The 20,455-nt window shown below is 39.3% G+C and overlaps 1 protein-coding gene across 1 annotated transcript in view; it reads right to left on the bottom strand.

Moving 5' to 3' along the window:
- Positions 1-19,489, bottom strand: part of LOC106082719 (phosphoribosyl pyrophosphate synthase-associated protein 2) — a 99,917-nt gene extending 80,428 nt beyond the window's left edge. Inside the window, exon 1 of the mRNA XM_059361614.1 lies at positions 19,294-19,489. The gene's annotated coding sequence lies outside the window, so the exon portion shown is untranslated. The remainder of the gene's footprint in view (positions 1-19,293) is intronic.
- Positions 19,490-20,455: the final 966 nt, after the last annotated feature.

The raw sequence follows: 20,455 nt of genomic DNA, 5'->3' as shown, positions 1-20,455 counted from the left end.
GTATTAGCTTCCTCTACGGGAAAACTAAAAGAAAATCATTTGACTCATAAACCTTTAGATAATAATCAAGTTTGAAAAATAATATCCTTAAGAGAATGCATGTGGAAAAGTTCATTTGGTATGAAGATATGGATAGGAAGGTGATTGCAATCAGTAATTGCTGGAAGAAATGGATAAAGTAATTCAAACAGAATCATTGAAGCATTTAGTGGTCAATAAAATTCAATTTACATTTGTCAAATCATAATTGAAGGCCTGACGGAAAGAAGTAAGAAGTGTGGATGGAATAATCATGAACGAGATTTCTTTGGAGAACTAGACTAAGGGAGATACATGCATTTTAAGTTAATTGAGTTAAAATTTAAAACTTGGAAATTTGCTCATGAACATTCCATTAAGGAACGGGAGCAAACTTCTTACATATCAATAAGTGCTTTTGCATTCAAGTTTGAGCTCAATGATAAGGGTCCTCCTTTTATAGCCGAGTCGGAACGGCGTGCTTGTATTGTAAATGGCTTCAATGCATGACATGGTACAAATGTCGCCAACATTAGGAGGGGAAAACCAGGATTCGAACCCAAGCATTCAGCGTCATTGGCGGACATGTAAACCTCTACACTATGGTGGCCTCCAAGATTTTAATACTACTGAAGAGATATAAAGCGGCCACCAGTAGATTTGTAAGACAGCTTCGATTACCTGAGAAGAGGTCAATAACCAAATAAACCTGTGTTATCACAACAGTCAATCAATTATCGAAATACTCAGATTTTCAGACTTCCTTATGTAAGGATATACAACCACTTTAAGTTATTTATTTGTTATACCCACCACCGAACAATGGGGGTATATTCATTTTGTCATTCCGTTTGCAGCACATCGAAATATAGATTTCCAATCCTATAATGTATATATATTCTTGATCGACGTAAACATTTAAGCCGATCTAGACATGTCCGTCCGTCTGTCTGTTGAAATCAAGCTACAGTCTTCAAAAATAGAGATATTGAGCTGAAACTTTGCACAGATTCATTTTTTGTTCATAAGCAGGTTAAGATCGAAGATGGGCTATATCGGACTATATCTTGATATAGCCCCCATATAGACCGATCCGCCGTCTTAGGGTCTTAGGCCTATAAAAGCCACATTTATTATCCGATTTTGCTGCAATGTGGGGCAGTGAGTTTTGTTAGGCCCTTCGACAACCATCTGCAATTTGGCCCTCGAGGTCTCGATTTAAAGTCCCATAAAAGGAACATTTATTGTCCGATTTCGCCGAAATTGGGCATAATGAGTTGCGTTAGGCCCCTCGACATTTTTCTGCAATTTGGCTCAGATCGGTCCAGATTTGGATATAGCTGCCATATAGACCGATTTCTCGATGTAAGGTTTGCGGACCATAAAAGGCGCATTTATTATCAGATATCGCTGAAATTTGGGACAGTAAGTTAATTTAAGCCCCTCGACATACTTCTGCAATATGGCACATATCGGTACAGATTTGGATATAGTTGCCAGATTTAATGTTTTGGGCCCATAAAAGGCGCATTTATTATCAGATATCGCCGAAATTTGGGACAATAAGTTAATTTAAGCCCCTCGACATACTTCTGCAATATGGCCCAAATCGGTCCAGATTTGGATATAGCTGCCATATAGACCGATCTCTCGACTTAAGGTCTTGCTCCCGTTAAAGGCGCATTTATTGCCCGATGTCGCCGAAATTTGGGACAGTGGGCTGTGTTAGGCCCTTCGGCATCCTTCTTCAATTTGGCCCAGATCGGTTCAGATTTGAATATAGCTGTCATATGGACCGATCTCTCGATTTAAGGTTTTAGGGCCATCAAATGCGCATTTATTGTCCGATTTCGCCGAAATTTGGGACAGTGAGTTGTGTTAGGCTCTTCTACATTTTTCTGTAATTGGCCCAAATCGGTCCAGATTTGTATATAGCTGCCATATACACCGATATCTCGATTTGATGTCTTGGTCACTGAGAATTGACACAGTGGCTTATGTTAGGCTTTTCGACATCTGCGTCGTGTATGGCTCAGATCGGTTATTTTTTAGATGTAGCTACTAAAGAGACCAATATTTTGTTATACACTATTGAACCTTATCGTCATGACATTTCAAGTCCATCTAGCCATTTCCGTCCATCCGACCGTTCGTCTGTCGAAAGCACGCTAACTTTCGAAGGAGTAAAGCTAGGCGCTTGCATATCGGTCCCTCTTTTGATATAGCTGCCATATTAACCGATCCTGGGTCTTGACTTCCTGATGTGGGTCAGTTCATAACCTGATGTAGCCGCCATATAAACCGATCTCCTCATTAGACTTCTTGAGCCTCTAGAGGGCGCAATTCCTATCCGAATTAGCTGAAATTTTGCATGAAGTATTTTGTTATGTTTTCAAACAACTGTGCTAGGAATGGTTCAAATCGTTGTATAACCTGATACACCTGCATATAAGCCGATCTTTGGTCTTGACTTCTTGAGCTTCTAGAGGACACAATTCTTATCCGATTTGGCCGAAATTTGGCATAAAGTATTTTATTTTGACTTCTAACAACTGTGTCAAGTATGGTCTGAATCAGTTCATATCCTGATATAGCCGCCATACAAACCGATCTCCCGATTAGACTTCTTGGGCTTCTGAAGGGCGCAATTTTTATCCAATATGGTTGAAATTTTGCCAATGGCGTTTTGGTATGATTTCCAACAACTTTTCCAGGTATGGTCTAAATCGGTATATATTGTAACTTGATATAGCTGCCATATAAACCGATTTGACTTATTACCGAGTTTGACTTATTGAGCAAGGGAGAGAGGGAGCAATTATTACTCGGTTTGACTGAAATTTTCCAAGTGGTGTTTTTCTATGACTGGGGTTTATATCCTACACCACCACTGTGGTACAGGGTATTATAACTTTGTGCATTTGTTTGCAACGCTAAGAAGGAGACGAGACAGACCCATTGATAAGTACACCAATCGGCTTAGAATCACTTTATAATTCGATTTAGCTATGTCCGTCTGTCTGTCTGACTTTCTGTCCATGTATTCTTGTAATCAAGGTACAGGTCGAATTTGTTGTCCGACTGTCATAAAATTTTGCACAAGACATCAAGGACGAACGCTATTGATTTTGAAAAAAATCGGTCCAGATTTATATATAGCTCCCATATATCGTCTGAAAGATCGATATGACCTATTAAAACTGTAGAAGCTACAATTTTGGTCCGATCTTTACAAAATGTTGCATGAGATGTTTTATTTGGTGTTCCAATATGTATTCAAAATTTTGTAAAAATCGGTTCAGATTTAGATATAGCTCTCATATATATCTTCCATCCCATATGGACTTTTAAGGCTATAGAAGCCACAATTTTGATCCCATCTTTACAAAATTTTGCATGAGCTGTTTTATTTGACATCCCAATACGTGTACAGAATTTCATAAAAATCAATTTACATTTAGATATAGCTCCCATATATATCTTTCATCCGATATGGCCTATTAAGGCTGTAGAAGCCTTAATTTTGGTTCGATCTTTACAAAATTTTGCACGAGATGTTTTATTTGATATTCCGATATGTGTGCAAAATTTCGTTTCACATTTAGATATAGCTCCCATATATATCTTCCATCCGATCCTTACAAAATTTTCCATGAGATGTGCTTTTGAGGTCCCAATACGTGTGGAAAATTGGAAAATAAAAATCGTTTCAGATTTAGATATAGTTCCCATATATATCTTGCATCCGATGTGCCCCCTTAATGCCATAGAAGCCACAATTTTGGTTAGATCTTTAGAAAACTTAGCTTGGGGTGTTTTATTTGACGTCTTGGAACGTGTGCTAAATGTAATCAAAGTCAGTCCAGTCAAAGTCAGTCAGTAGATATATGTTGCTCCCACATATATTTTTCATATGATATGGCCTTTAGGGCTCTGGTAGCCACAATCCTATCGTAAGAAAATCTCACAAGGTTTTATTCATTATATGAATAGGTATGCAAAATTGAAATCTGACTATATTTCAACATAGGTTCCATGCATTAAAAGTAGTACTCATACTAGGTTGCTCCTATTCAACAGTTGCTTGTACGTCCTCAAATTACTAGGTTAAGAGTGGCAGTCTTTTACGGACTCACTTAGACAATTTTAAGTTTATTGAGATACCACAGCAGCGACAGACCAAGTCTTCTGGTGGGAATCGAACCCTCGACCCCTGCACTGGTAATCCAAGCACGTTACCAACTCGGCTACCGGGGCGCCCACTCAAATTACTATCTCCTGGTGAAAAAAATTCTGTCTTGCACGGATTTACACCTAGACCACCTTCGGTAGCCCACTTCGCTGTTGCAAGTAGAGCTTCCTGAAGTATATCTCTTATATCTCTGAAAAAAAATTCTGTCTTGCACGGATTTACACCTAGACCACCTTCAGTAGCCCACTTCGCTGTTGCAAGTAGAGCTTCGGGCTCCGCCCGACTTTTTTCTTTCCTTACTAGTTTTCTCTTTGAAAAGGTCATCCAAATAAGTTTACAAATGCCATCCAGGGTGGAAGGTATATAAGATTAGGCACGGCCAAACTTAGCACGCTTTTACTTGTTTTCAAATAAAATTAACTGTTTTCAGCAAAATTTTTATTGGAAATCATTAAAAATTTGAGAAGAATACTTTTCTCAATAACAAGCTACATCCATTTTAAGTTTTTTCTTAAATTCTACCATTCGATGAATGATTTTCCAAAAAATCTTTAAATAAATTGCTTTAATCCTATTTAAGGTTTAAAAAATTATTTTCTCTTCTCCCCTCCAACTTTTCCACTCCATATTACTCCCCTCTAAACACTTCTCAGTGTTATTTACTTTGTTTTTTCCTTTACTTCCCTTTTTGGCGATTATTTTGCCATTACCTTGTTGCAGATAATCTGGTTTATATATTGTTTGCTAAAACGTTTAAACAGATTTTCCTTCATTCTATTTGCACATGCTAAAGCTGAATGGGGAAGAGGGAGATTTACAAACATAATACTCCAATTTGAACAAACAATCAAGAGGTATTCCAAGCAAATTTGCTAGAATGTAGCAATTCACAAATTGCGATTTTTTTTCAGCCACTGACTTCTTTAAATATGCAAATATTTTTTTCTTTGCATGGAAGTAAGGGCGCTATACGCTATGAGAGGTAGCTGTAAAGTGATAAGTGATTTGTAACAAAAAGTGGAATATTTGGAGGAGGGTTATATATATTACTTTACTCTAAATATTGGGAAGGTTTTGAAATATTTCGAATAGTCTATAACAGTTCATATTTTACTCAACAGAATATTATAAAGAAACAAAGGGGAGATTTTGTTCATATCCCGCTTGTGATAAATGACAAGATGTTCCTCGCCTCGACATATAAAGCAGAATTCAACATACAAGACTATCGCAAATTAATCTGGATAGCGGCCTCTAATTGATTCAGATGTGACGACATCGTGGTATCGATATACCTGTGGTATAAATAAAACTGAGGTATCACAATAGTCTATCGACTGTATAAGTGAGTCTTAATCGCAGGCTGCCACCATTATCAACCATACCCAACATTATCTAAGGCAATATAACCAGTTAACTTAACTGATTTTAATTTTGAGTGTATTATAAAGGGTGATTTTTTAGCTACTATCTTTTTGGAAACACTGGTTTAAACAGCTCACGCACGTTTCGTGTTTTAACCAAGAATCGTCTTACAAATAATTGCATAATTGTTAGAAAAGTTCATAGCGCGCTTCTTCAATTCAAAGGGGCTATTTGCGCTATTGTGACTAAATTTCGCACAAAATTTACATAGTTGGACATTAAACCACCAACACGCTTACGTATAGTGCGAACTGAAGAAAATATCGCATTTGCATAGGTCAGTGTTAATGATGACCATCAATTATCCATTCGTCGCCATTCGCAGCAATTGGGCCTCTGTTACTCAACAACGTGGAAAACTTTGGTGGAGAATTTAGGTGTGAAGCCTTTCAAAATACACCTGGAGCAAGAATTGAAGCCGAACAACTTACCGCAACTCAGAAATTTTGGTTAATGGGCTCTAGAAAAGTTGGCCAAAGATCCCCATCATATCGAAAAATTGTGTCCAGCGACTAAGTTCATTTCTGACTCAATTGGTACATAAATATGCAAAATTGTCGATTTTTGAGTGAATATTAATCAGTAGCATGGCAAGAGCTACCAATGTATCCAGAAAAGGTCACAGTTTAGTGCGGTTTATGAGCTGGTGGCATCATTGGACCATACTTCTTGAAAAATTATACGAATAGTAAGGTAACTGTGAATGGTGAGCGCTACCGTAAGATGATATCCAACTTTTTTTTTGCCTAAAATGCAAGAGCTTGAATTGGTTTCAACATGACGGTGTCACATAGCACACAGCATGCGTAACAATGGACTTATTGAGAGGCGAGTTCGGTGAACATTTTATTTCACGTTCGGGACCGGTCAATTGGCCGCCTAGATCGTGCGATTTAATGCAGGTATTATTCGCAGGCTGCCACCATTATCAATCATACTCAACATTATCGAAGGAAATACAAGCATTTTAAGTTAACTGATTTTAATTTTGATTATACAAACTTTTAGATACCTTCTACTGCTTGATCTTTGATTAAGGAGCCAAAGTTAATTTATCGGTAGGTGCTCAAGATGTGAAATCGGAAGATCAGTTTATATAGGAGCTATTCCAGGTTATGGCCATTTTTGTATAGATTTGGGAGGTTATATCAGAAGTCATGGCCTCAGGCAGAATGTGAAGCCAGAAGCGACAGGGATTGCGGTCCAATCCATCAATATGCGAATTTGCCCATGAACATCCTATTAAGGAAGAGGGCCAAACTTCTCACATATGATTGGGTGCTGTTCGATTAAAGTTTTAGCTCAAAGATAATTGGCCTCCCTTTTTTAGCCGAGTCCGAACGGCGTGCCTCAGTGCGACACCTCATGGGGAAGAATTTTTTACATGGCATAGTTCCTCATAAATGTCGCCAGCATTAGGAGGCGATAACCATCGCTGAACAATTTTTTTCATGTTCTTGCCAGGATTCGAACCCAGTCGTTCGGCTTCATAGGTGGATATGCTAAGCTACGGTGGTACCCGGTCCAATCAATCAGGAAGATAAAAACGAAAAAAAAGTTTTCCTGGTAATGGAAAAGGGAAGCAAAAAGGACGGGTTTTGCGTTGCATTTAAAGGCACCCTTAAAAAATCAGCTGTGGAATGTAATGGGCCTGACAGAAAGGGCTGCTGATTTTATGATCCATTGCGACGAGAAGGCTCATAAATTGAAAGAATGCTAGAATACAGGGGAATAAGGGGCCTTTTTTTATGTCAAGTTCAAACGGCGTGCCGCATAGTGGCACCACTTAGTAGAGAAGTTTTAACATGGCAGGATACCTCATAATAGTAGCCAGAATTAGTAAGCGGGTAACCAATTACAGTTTCCACCGACCTACCTCAATAAGAAGAATTTGTGCAGAATTTCGAGCTTCTAGCACTACATTGTCTAAGAGATACTGAGTTCAAAGAAAAGAGACCAAACGCTAAAGAGAAAGGTCATCTTGAGGCAGGAACACTGAGGACGTATGGGGTAAGTAAGGGATTCCACCACGAAGTAATGCAAGAGCGTTGTTGAGGTTGTTTACATATGCCAAGAGATAAGGTGGATTTTTAGCCGGTAAAGACCGAACCTGGTATACGACGATGGGAGACGGCTATCGTAAGATGCGTAATGAAATTTTCCCATTTATGCCCTAATAAGCCATAACCGAGGTCTAGTGGTTCATCAAATATAATCGGGAGATCAGTTTATGTGGGAGCTATATTGGATTTACACCAATTTGAACCAATTACAATTCTCAACGACTTATATCAATATGAAGAATTTGTGCAGAATTTCGAGCTTCTGGCATTACATTGTCGAAGAGATACTCAGTTCAAAGAAAAGAGACCGAACGCTAAATAGAAAGGTCATCTTGAGGCAGGAACACTGAGGACGTATGGGGTAAGTAAGGGATTCCACCACGAAGTAATGCAAGAGCGTTGCTGAGGTTGTTTACATTTGCCAAGAGATAAGGTGGATTTTTAGCCGGTAAATCGTTAGATGCGTAATTTTCCCATCTATGCTCCAATAAGCTATAGCCGAGGTCTAATGGTTCATTAAATATAATCGGGAGATCGGTTTATGTGGGAGCTATATTGAATTCACACCAATTTGAACCAATTACAATTCTCAACGACCTATATCAATGAGAAGAATTTGTGCAAAATTTCGAGCTGCTAGCATTATTTTTTCTCAGCTCTTATGAATATTCATTCTCCAAAATTGAGCTTCATGACTATGAATACTTAGGGTACTCTTCCAGTTCGATTTGCCTCCCAAATAAATCTCAGCCTCCCTTAAGACCACCTCATCATCTTATCCATCTCATGTCATCATCATCGTCATCCTCTTTTTCAGTTGGCTCCTTGCAAAATTATAATACATAAGACGTATTAAATTACTCACTTTCAAAGTCACTGACAGAAGTTTACAATTTTCCACTGAACTTCAGTTGAATGCACCCTGAAAGATGATGGAAAAAAATTACAAATAATAAATTTGTTGTGGTTAAACAGCCATGAGATATTCTCGGTGTTTGTGACATACGTTTCATCACTGGCAAAATGATTTCTGAGGTAATGCCAACGTACGTTTTGCACACTTTAGGAGCAGTGATGGAAGGCAGTTGTACTAGAAGAAAATTGTTGCTCAAGAAGGAAGCATTTAGGGGGGGATGATGGATTTAATGTTGATTTTGCTAAAGCACGGTTATCGAAGCGTATCTGATGCTCTTTGTGTGTGCGGCAGTAATGTTAAATTGTTTACTTTTTTTTGTGTTTTTGAATTTTGCAAATGAGAAATTGCACAAGTATCGCATATCGCATTAAGAAGAAAAAGAAGTTACTTTGTTATTTACATAAAGAATTAGGGGAGGTATTTAAAATTGAAATATGAATACGCAATGCAGATGAAGTTAAGTAGGAAAATTTGTGCGAAGATGTATTTAAACCTAAATAAAATTTATGTTTTAAAATTAATAATTAAATGTTAAGTTTTTCGGCCGTATTCATAAAACTTCGTATTTTTAGCTTTATATAACAGCTCTATAAAAGAAATCTGTCAAGGCAACCTATTTAAAAGCTAAATTAAGTTTTGTTATTACCAGTGTTTATATATAATTTTAATTTTACTATACACCACTACTGTGTGTCCCTCTGCTCCAATTGTCTGTTCATGTATTGTTGTAATAAAGTTTGTAAAAAGTTTTGTACCACTATAACTGATAGAGTTGATTGGAGCTACACTACTCCTTGTGATATAAGGTACGTGGATTTATTTGTGGTATCCTTTGAAGCATTAAGACTGAAGATATCAAAAAGGTTACCCGATAACTTAGTGTGTCCCACGGAGATCCTTGCTATTAAATTGTTGGTGGAATGGCTAAGATAGAATGTCGTAATGTCGACGGTTGTCATAAATATCTTCACAGACAGCCAGGCAGCCATAAAATCTCGTAATTTTAAATTAAAGAAGCAAACACGACTGTCAATTATCACCCAGCTAGAAGGCAAAACAGTGATCTGGAAGTGGAAGCGTGGAAGCGATAATCAGGGCTTTAAAATATTTCTGATGTTCTCGACGGGATTTGAACCCAGGCGATCAGCCTTAAAGGCGAACATGCTAACCGCTGAGTAACGGCGGGCCTTAACTTGAAGAGATCTACCGCAGAAGTTTCAAGTAACGATTTATGCGGAGCTGTGAGGACGTCGAAGAAGGGAAATATCTGCTATGTGTGTTCCTCACTGGCAAGCAGTAGTTAAAATATTTTTATACCCACTACCGTAGGATAGGAGGTATATTCATTTAGTCATTAAGTCTGTCCGTCCGTCTGTTCTAATCACTCTAGAGCCTTCAAAAATTGAGATATTGAGTTGAAATTTGGCGTTGATACGTTTTGATGCACGCTGGTTAAGTTCTTGAACGGGCTAAGTCGGACCATATTTGGATATAGCTGCTATATAGACCGATTTTCCAGTAAAGGGTCTAATGCCCATTAATGCTAAATTTTTCATCCGATTTCGCTGAAATTTGACACAGTGACTAGTTTTAGGCCACCCGACATCTGACCCAAATTTGGTCCATATCGGACAATATGTATATATAGCTTCCATATATACCGATCAGTCGATAAAGGCTTTATTTATTACCCGATTTCGCTGAAATTTGAAACAGAAGGTTATCTTAAGCCTCCTGATATCTGACCTAAATATGAATTAAATCGGACTATATTTAGGTATAGCTGCCATACAGAGCGATCCCCAGATAAATGGTCTAAAGCCCATATAAGTTTTTTTTTAACCGATTTCACTGAAATTTGACACAGTAAGTAGTTTTGCACTTCCTAACACAGGACCCAACTATGGATCAGATCTCCCGGCAAAGGGTCTGAAGCCCATAAAAGCTTTATTTATTACCCGATTTCGCTGAAATTTAAAACAGAAGCCTCTTGATATCTGACCTAAATATGGATCAAACCGGACTATATTTATGATAGATGCCATGTAGACGGATCTCCCGATAAAGGGTCTAAAGCCCATAAGAGCTTTATTTTTTAACCGATTTCGCTGAAATTGGGTCCTAATAGGACCCAAATGTGGTTCAGATCGGACTATATTTAGATATAACTGCTATATAGACCGATCTGTCGTAAAGGGTCTAAGGCCCATAAAAGTGGTGGACAGTGGTGGTCTTAGTTCTCCCGACATCCGTCCTAAATATGGTTTGAATCGGACTATATTTAGATATGGTTGCCTGGTGGTGGGTGTCCAAAGTTCGGCCCGGCCGAACTTAATGCCTTTTTACTTGTTTTCTCTCAATTAGCGGATGTGAAGGCTCGCAAGATCTAAAGGTAGAAGGCATCTTCCTTCCCCTGTTCACGTGATAACACAATGGACTACAATCTCAGATTGAAGACTATCACTAATATTGAACCTAACCCTATCCCCGGGTTAAGGACCAATTTGGACCATGCTTTGGATGCTTTTTAGAAGTCACAAAACAATCCGAATAACTGTTCCCACCATGGATTCTGCGAAAAATTTATAGAAAATAAATTTATTTGAATTTATGACCTTGATTCTACATACCAAACTTCTGTCAAACAAGCAAAAATTAAAGCTTCTACGAACCGAACATGGATGATCGAGAGATCTGTTTACATGGAAGCAATATCAGGTTATAGACTGATTTGGACCGTATTTGGCACAGTTGTTGGGAATCACAACAAAACCATACATTGTCAATTTCAGCCAGATCGGACAAAAATTGCTGCTTGTAAGGGCTCAAGAAGAATAAACTGAGAATTCGGTTTATATGGGAACTATATCAGCTTATGGACCGGTGTAGACCGTACTTGACACAGTAGTTGAAATTCATAATAGAACAACTACGTTCGGACAAAAATTGCGGCATCCAGTGGCTCAAGAATTCAAATCGGGAGATCGGCTTATATAGGAGCTATATCTAAATCTGAACCGATATGGCCCATTTGCAATCCCCAATGACCTAAATCAATATTAAGTATTTGTGCAAAATTTCAAGCGGCTAGCTTAACGCCTTCGACCGCTATCGTGATTTCGACAGACAAACGGCCGGGCGGACATGGCTAGATCGACTATGAACGTTGAGACGATCAATAATATATATACTGTATGGGGTCTTAGACGAATATTTGAGGTATTACAAACGGAATGACTAGATAAGTATACCCCCACCTAATGGTGGTGGGTATAAAAGTCACAGTTTGGTGCTGTTTATGGGTGAGATGAGATCCAACTTTTTTTTTTTGCCCAAAATGCAAGAGCTTGACTTGCATGACATGTGGTTTCAACAAGACGTTGCCACATGCCACACAGCACGCGTAACAATGAACTTATTGAGAAGCGAGTTCGGTGAACATTTTATTTCACGTTCGGGACCGGTCAATTCACCTCCTAGATCGTGCGATTTAACGCGACCCAGAAGATATAGGGGATCAACAACTGTAGCCTGCGCTGTTGTCACCGATCGCTTAAGAAGTGGAGGTGGGGGATTGACCTTCGTGATACACCTTGTAGTATAGACCTCGCCTGCACCTGGCGCTAGTAATCCCTACATGGAAAGTATGGGGATAGCAATTAAGTCCGGTATCGCCAATATAGAGCTATACAAAGTGTACATACCACCATTTAGTTGTTGTGACCCAGTTTGTGGTCATGTTGATAGGCCCGATATTAGTGACCAACTGTCTGGCCATAATTGCCTGGCCTTAGGAGACTTTAATGCGCATCATGCTTCATGGTATTCTCCCCAAGGTAAAAACCACCGTTGCAGGCATAGCGGACGGAACAGAGCAGATTAAAGGCTCCACGTTCTGCAAGGCGAATGGGGGTGTCCCCGCTAGGACATTTGTATTGCATCTCCTAACCTCCTGTGTGATGTATCTTGGCAAGCCGTCATTTCATACATCGATCGACCGACCAATCGACTTCATATCCTCTGAGTGCCTGACGTTTATCAATCAGAAGAAGGCCCATTGGATTGGCTTCAGAGAGTACACCGATCGCAACTTCAGTGAGCTGACGCCCCCCTAATATGCGCCGAGAGGAAATTCCGATATATCATTAAAGCTGCAAGCCGCTCGTTTCATATCAGCTGGTCGAATTCCCTAAGTGCGGTCGCATTTTCCGAAGCAGGCAGCGGTACTAGCAGACGAGCGTGATGCACGGACCCCTAGGGATGACAGAACCTAAGCCCCTTTTGGCGACTTATCTATGACTGACCGACTCGTCGTATCCGTTGTCTTCGAGTAGATGCATAGCCATCACAATTTACCGTGGACGAGGTATGAATGTCATCCGTGGCGCCAAATCATCAAGGCGCTGGGCCCTGATGGAATTTTTACAATGATGATGTAGAATCCACCGTAGGACAGAGGTTGGCAAGTCCGCCAATGACGATGAACGCCTGGGTTCGAATCCTGGCGTGACCATCAGAAATAATTTTCAGCGGCGGTTTTCCCCCCTAATGCTGGCAACATTTGTGAGGTGTCGCACGCCGTTCGGCTATAACGACCTCCTTGGCCGCTTATCATTAAGCTAAAACTTGAATCGGACTGCACTCATTGATATGTGAGAAGTTTGCACTTATTCCTTAGTGGAATTTTCATGGGCAAAATTTGAATTGAGTATGTACCATACAAATGTCCTCAACCATATATTGGAGCACATTCATAGTAACCGATGTTTGGAAGTAGGCAGAATCTTCTCGCTACTGAAACCTGGAAAGGACTTGAGCAAGGGTGAGTCGAACAGACGGATCTCCCTTCTCCCTCCAGTAGCCAAGACGCTTAAGGGAATACTCCTGCCGAGCCTCGTTGTAGAATTTGCATTTTCCGAACATCAGCATGCATTTCGAAGACTGCATAGCAAAACTCATGCTTTGCATGCCATCACCGCACACATTTGCCGTGGCTGCAACAAATCCAGGCCATGTGATAGGATGATCCTCGTGACACTGGCTCCATCGAAAGCATTCGACATACCAAACTCGTTGAGGACAGCCATGCCAGACTACTTGAGGACATCGCCAACACGACCCTCCAGGCCTAAACCCTGATCGCGAATTATCTGTGTGATAGCCAGTCATTTGTGGAATGTAGGGATAAGAAGTCGAAATACCGTGGACAGAAACAGGGAGTTCCCTAAGGCGGGGTGATATCTCTGGCACTGTTTTACCTCTACCTATCCTCCATTCCACCATATCGAGACGACATTCAGATCGTAACATTCCCGCATCAGACCCCCAACCATTGTTGACAACTGCGATAGGTTAAACGTCTACTTCAACGAACTTGCCGCTTATTTTGCTGCAAGAGATCTGACAAAAATCTGCCACCAAATCTTCAGCCACATTGTTCACACAAATACGCGTAAGGTGAGTAACAAGCTGAATGGGAAATTCGATGGAGCAACGACTCTGACCATCAAGTGCCCCAAAATACTTTGCGATAAGGCGATAAATAGAAACAAGGTCTTCAAGTCACTTGGCGGCAGCTCTTGGAATGCTGACAAAGAAACCTAGTAGACTTTACATGCTAATAAAATTAAGCAGTTCCAGGTTTCCGATTTTCTTGAAATTTTCACAGATGGTGCATAATGATCCCGTGGTGAAAATAGGGTACTAAATTTTTTGATATCTGAAGGGGGAGCGGACCCTCCCCCCGAAGATGGGTGGTGCGATTTAAGCGAAATTTTGTGTTCTCTCATATAGTACCCTTAAAATAAAAATTTGGTTTCCAAATTTCGGATGGGGTACGTTGGGGGGCCGCCCCACCCTAAAACCTACCAAACATATATTTAGACCTATCACGACAATATGGGACTCAAATGAAAGGTATTTAGGATAAGAAAACGTATCTGATATCCAATTGTCAGACTAAGTGTTAGGGGGACCACCCCAACCCCCAAAACACCCAAAAATCTGACATATTTACCGACCATGGCAATATGGGACTCAAATGAAAGGTATTTGCGAGTAGAATACGAATCTAATATCCAAATGAGGGACCACGTTTCTGGGGGTGCACCCCTTCCCCAAAGCACCCCCCCAAACAGGACTTATTTACTGACCATGGCAATATGGGGCTTAAATAAAAGATATTTGAGTGTAGATTTCGAATCTGATATCCAACTATGAGACTAAGTGTTTGGGGGGCCGCCCATCCCCAAAAACATCGCCAAAGAGGACAAATATACGACCATAGCAAAATGGGGCTCAAATGGAAGGTCTTTCGGAGTATAGCACGAATTTGATATCAATATTCGGGAAAAGGTGTCTATGGGGTCACCCACCCCCACAACACCGCCCAAATAGGAAGTATTTGCTGACTATTGCAATATAAGGCTCAAATAAGAGGGTTTTTAGAGTAGAACAAGAATCCGTTATATATTTTCAAGGCCAACTCTGAGTAACCGCCCATAACACCACCCAAGCCGGTCATGTTTGCCGACTATGGAAATATGGGGATCAAATTAGAGGTATTTGGCAGTAGACCATGTATCTGATATCAATATTGGGGACCAACTGTCTAGGGGAAGTCGCACCACCATAACAATCCACAAATAGGACGTATTTGCTCACCAAGACAATTTGGGTCTTAAAGACAGTGGAGCTCGATACTCATAGTTTTTAGGGCCTATACCCCAAACCGGACATATTTGCTGGCTTTTTCAATGAGGAGTTTAAATGCGATAAGAAAATAAATGATATATGAATATAGAGCACGTTGCTGATATATTTTCCGGGCTTAGTGTTTGGGGGACCACCCCAATCCCCAAAACACCCACAAATCGGGCATATTTACCGACCATGTCAATGTGGAGCTTAAATGACAGGCATTGGGGGGTAGAGAAAAAATTGATACCCACTTTCGGCACCAATTTCCTGGGGGTCTACCCCTTTCCCAAAATACCCCACAAACAGCAATTTTTTACTGACCATCACAATATGGGGCTCCAATAAAGGTATTTGGGAGTAGAATACGAATTTGATTTGATAATGTAGGACCATGTATTTAGGGCATCACCCCTCCCCAAAACACCCCCCAAAGGGTAAAAAATTTTCGACCATTCCAATATGTGTCTCAAATGAGAGGTATTTGAAATTAGAAAACGAATTTGATAAGCTATTTTGGGGCCATGTGTTTAGGGCCCCCTAAACCAATGGCAATGTGGGGTTTAAATAAATGGTATTTGAAAGAAGAGCACAATGCTGATATTTTTTCAGGGCCAAGTGTCTGATAGATATCATGAGAACATCGCGCGGAAATAAAGTATTTTAAGAATGGAGTACATCTTACATCCAAACTTAAATTTGTAGACCAATAAAGATCATATGGGCTTCAGTTAAGATATACTATTTTCGTAGCATGGTATTTCACTAAAAGCTCTTTAATTGTCGAAAATAAATATTCCAAGGAAACTTTTGTTCCATATAAAGTAAAAGAAGGCGCAGCGGAGCGGACCCGGGTCAGCTAGTCTATTATATGGTGCAACAAATAATGAAATCATAAGGTTCCTTCAATGAAGTCGAAAAGAAATATCCAATGCTTATTATGCCACCCTGTTATATAAAGCGTACCGAAAATTTCGCTTAGAATATGTCAATGCATTACTTATGACAAAGAAAATTTCATTACAGCTGCATACTGGCCTTTATTTCTTTAATTTGTCAGTTGCAAAAACGTAATGAAATCCACATTAACTTGCTCATTTAAAAAAAAATTTCAGCAATGCAAAAAAAGTTAACCTTCACCTCAGCGGTAAATGTGGTTTAGGGGATTGGGGTTTATGCCGAACGAAGCCCTGAATCAGGGGGTAGTAAATTGCTGGCATACATATGGATATGAATCCCACCCACGTCGTGTTAGTTCTTGATAATATATCGTGAGTAAAAAAAGTAAAAAAGGAAAGCAATTGTTCATTGGAATTTGAAAAATACTCTTTTTAACTCTTTTCTCATTGTGAAAAACATGCAGCTCCCCTCTGAGTAACTTATTTAACTTGATAACTGCATAACCTAGAGTAGAACGATTTTTTTCACTGAAGTTGGTGAGATTAATTGGGTAATACTTGGTTTTTAATGTCATCTACAATTCAATTAAGAAAAAATATATTTTGTCTAACAATATTTTTTCATTGAACTAAAATTTGGTTTTACTACCACACCCTTATGTAAATGTGGGTGTCTCCACTATACTCAGAATGTCACCGCTTATGTGAATGTATTTGTGTTTGGTTAGGATTTTTTTGCAATATTTGTTCATAGGACCATGTTCCCAGATGCAATTTGCCCGTGTACATCTATCATCACATAGAACAAAATCTCATTGCATAAAACAATTTTTTCTCATATGCAAAGGTTACTCCGTATTTTTAAAGTAAACGTGGGAGGTTTAAAAGAGTTTTCAGTATACATCCTTATTCGTGGTTCGGTAAATTCTCCGGAAGATGATTTTTAATAAGAAACAAGTAAAAGCGTATAAATTCGGCCTGGCAACATCTTTTATACCCTCTAGCATGGTTTGCCAAGTTTTTTGAATAATTGTTGGTAACTGTGCCTTCTAGAGGCTAAATCGGTAGATCGGTTTATATGGTAGCTACATCAGTTGATGGACCGATTTGAACCATATTTCACAATTTGGTTAGGAATCGTAACAAAACACGACTTTTTTCAACCTAATCGGAAAATAATTGAGCCCCTAGAGTTTCAAGAAATATAAGTTAGTACACCCTCATTCTATGGTGGAGGGTATATAAATCAAATGAGTTCATATACAATTTAAGTTTACTGACTTTTGGATGCCAAATGAGTAAAATAGATAGGTGTATTCATTTAGTCATTCCGTTTGCAACCCATCGAAATATTCATTTTCGACTCTACAAAGTATTTATATTTCTGAACGTGGCACAGTGGGATGGGGGAAAAAAAATAAGTGGAAATAAGTCTGACATTTTGGAACCGATAGATTTATCTTCAGAAAATTTGGTTATAGCTGAGGTGTAATCCAGTTATAACTGAGGTGTTATCCAGTTTATTTGCAAAATGTCAGGGCGCTAGAAGTCTCAGGAGTCCATTGGTGGGTCTTCAAAGTTGGTCAACTTGGCCCTACAAAATTTTGCTTGGGCTGCCAATATTGTACTTTACATTTTTAAACAAAAACAAGTAAAAAGGCGTTAAGTTCGGCCGGGTCGAACTTTGGAGACCAATCACCTCGGGAATATATGTAAACCACCTTTCATCAAAATCCGGTGAAAATTGCATACCTTATGTCCCATAGCAGTTATATCGAAATATGTTCCGATTTGCACCAAATAATAATAAGTACAGTAGCTATATCTAAAAATAAACCGATCTGAACCATATACGACACGAATGTCGAAAAGCCTAACATAAGTCACTGCGTTAAATTTCAGTGAAATCGGGTTATAAATGTGCCTTTTATGGGGCCAAGACTTTAAATCGATATATCGGTGTATATGGCAGTTATATCCAAATATACACCGACTTGGTCCAAGTTGCAGAAAAATGTCGAAGAGCCTAACACAAAGCACTGTCCCAAATTTCGGCGAAATCGGATTATAAATGGGCGTTTTATGGGCCCAAAACCTTAAATCGAGAGATGGGTCTATATGGCAGCTATATTAAAATCTGGACCGATGTGGGCTAAATTAAAGAAGGACGTCGAAGAACCTAACTAAACTCACTGTCTTAAATTTCAGCGACATCGGACAATAAATGCGCCTTTTTTGGCCCCAAAACCTTAAATCGAGATATCGGTCAATATGGCTGCTATGTCCAAATCTGAACAGATCTGAGCCAAATTGAAGAATGAAGTCGAAGGACCTAACACAACTCACTGTCCCAAATTTCAGCAAAATAGGATAATAAATGTGTTTTTATGGGCCTAAGACCCTAAATCGGAGGATCGGTCAATATGGCAGATATATCCTCATCTGGAGCGATCTGTGCCATATTGCAGAAGTATGTCAAGGGGCTTAACTTAACTCTCTGTCCCAAATTTCGGCGACATCGAAAAATAAATACGCCTTTTATGGGCCCAAAACCTTAAATCGTGAGATCGGTCTATATGGCAGCTATATTCAAATCTGGACCGATCTGGGCCAAATTAAAGAAGGACGTCGAAGAGCCTAACTAAACTCAATGTTTCAAATTTCAGCGACATCGAACAATAAATGCGCCTTTTATGGGCCAAAACCTTAAATCGAGAAATCGGTCCGTATGGCAGCTATATCCAAATCTGAACTGATCTGGGCCAAATTGACGAAAGATGTCGAAGGGCCTAACACAACTCACTATCCCAAATTTCAGCAAAATCGGATAATAAATGTGGTTTTTATGGGCCTAAGACCTTAAATCGGAGGATCGGTCTATATAGCAGCTATAACCAAATCTGGACCGATCTTAATCCAAATCTGAACCGATCTGGGCCAACTTGACAAAGGATGTCGTCACTAGAATTCGAAGTATTCCTATTACAATTAACTCAATTCCGTGTGGACAATGTTCCCTTTACACTTCAACAAAAATTATGTAATTTTTTAATTGTTAATGTCAAAGCTAATTAAATAAACTACCTGTGTGTTGTTGAAATGGATATCAGGACCAATATTCAGGGAGGGAACCTCCTCTCTTTCGAGGGTATAAATTCTTGCGTATTCCCAGCACTAGGGAAATTCGAAGGGAGAATTTTGGTGATAGGGTAGTTCGGTGACTCTTGCATTTAATAAAGGTTTGTCTCTCCTCCCCATCCGTATATAGAACTGTTTGGATGACCGTCAGTATATTGGCCAAATTGACACAGGAATCTGAAAAGAGAAACGATGAAATATCTTATTTTAATGAATATTTTATCCAAAAAGACTTGAAGAAGAACAATTAAAATAACTTTTAATAAAGACTCAATTTTCCTCCGCCAAAGTCTCTATACTTGATGTTAAAAATTGGATAGAACATCATTTTTCTGTGTTTATTTCAGTCATCTTTGGAAATTACGAAAATTAGAATCTCAATTATAGGTTACAATTCAGAAAATCATCATTTAATTCTAAGAAATTATAAAACAGACTCTTTAGCCTACCCACCATTACTAACCTTGTTTTACTTTGATTTCCTGTTTTTTCTTTCTCCCACACGCACAGCGCCACATACGGTAGTATGGTGGCATAGAGAGTTGAGTATGACTTGAGGGATTTTCCCAAAATGACTTTTGGCTCAACATGACATCATTCTTTGTTGAATGTAAGAGGTTGAACATAATGCTCATGTATGTGTGTGTGTGTGTGTGTGCAATGGTAATAAGTAACATTTGCTTGCTGGCATTGAAAAAGGTTAATAACTCTCATTCCTCCTGTTCTCTCTCCCTCTCTTTCTCTCACAACATGCATAGATAGAATGACTTTTTTCTGTTACACCTACAAGAATGTCAGCAGAAGTTAAACGACAGCCGTAGTACAACCCATTCTGGGTTGACAATATATCCAAGTTGTCTATGTACTGTCGTTCTCAGGAATTGCTTGCTTGCTCACATTGTCTTCCCTCTCTCTGTAAGTGGCGTTCACCACAGGCACTACCGAAAGGATGAACATCGTCAACAATGGCTTGCATTCATGCTTGACAATCTGTTACACTCGAATTACAGGTTTAACAGCAGGCAAAAAAAAAAGAACAGGAGAAATTTGCATTAGTAGGAGATTTTGGGAGAAAAGTGAACCTGAACATTGTTGAGGGTTTACAGTT

The sequence above is a fragment of the Stomoxys calcitrans genome, chromosome 2, assembly GCF_963082655.1.
Source record: "Stomoxys calcitrans chromosome 2, idStoCalc2.1, whole genome shotgun sequence".
Lineage (NCBI taxonomy): Eukaryota > Metazoa > Arthropoda > Insecta > Diptera > Muscidae > Stomoxys > Stomoxys calcitrans.
Note: the sequence above shows the minus strand (reverse complement) of the source record. Positions and strands in the feature narration are given on the sequence as shown.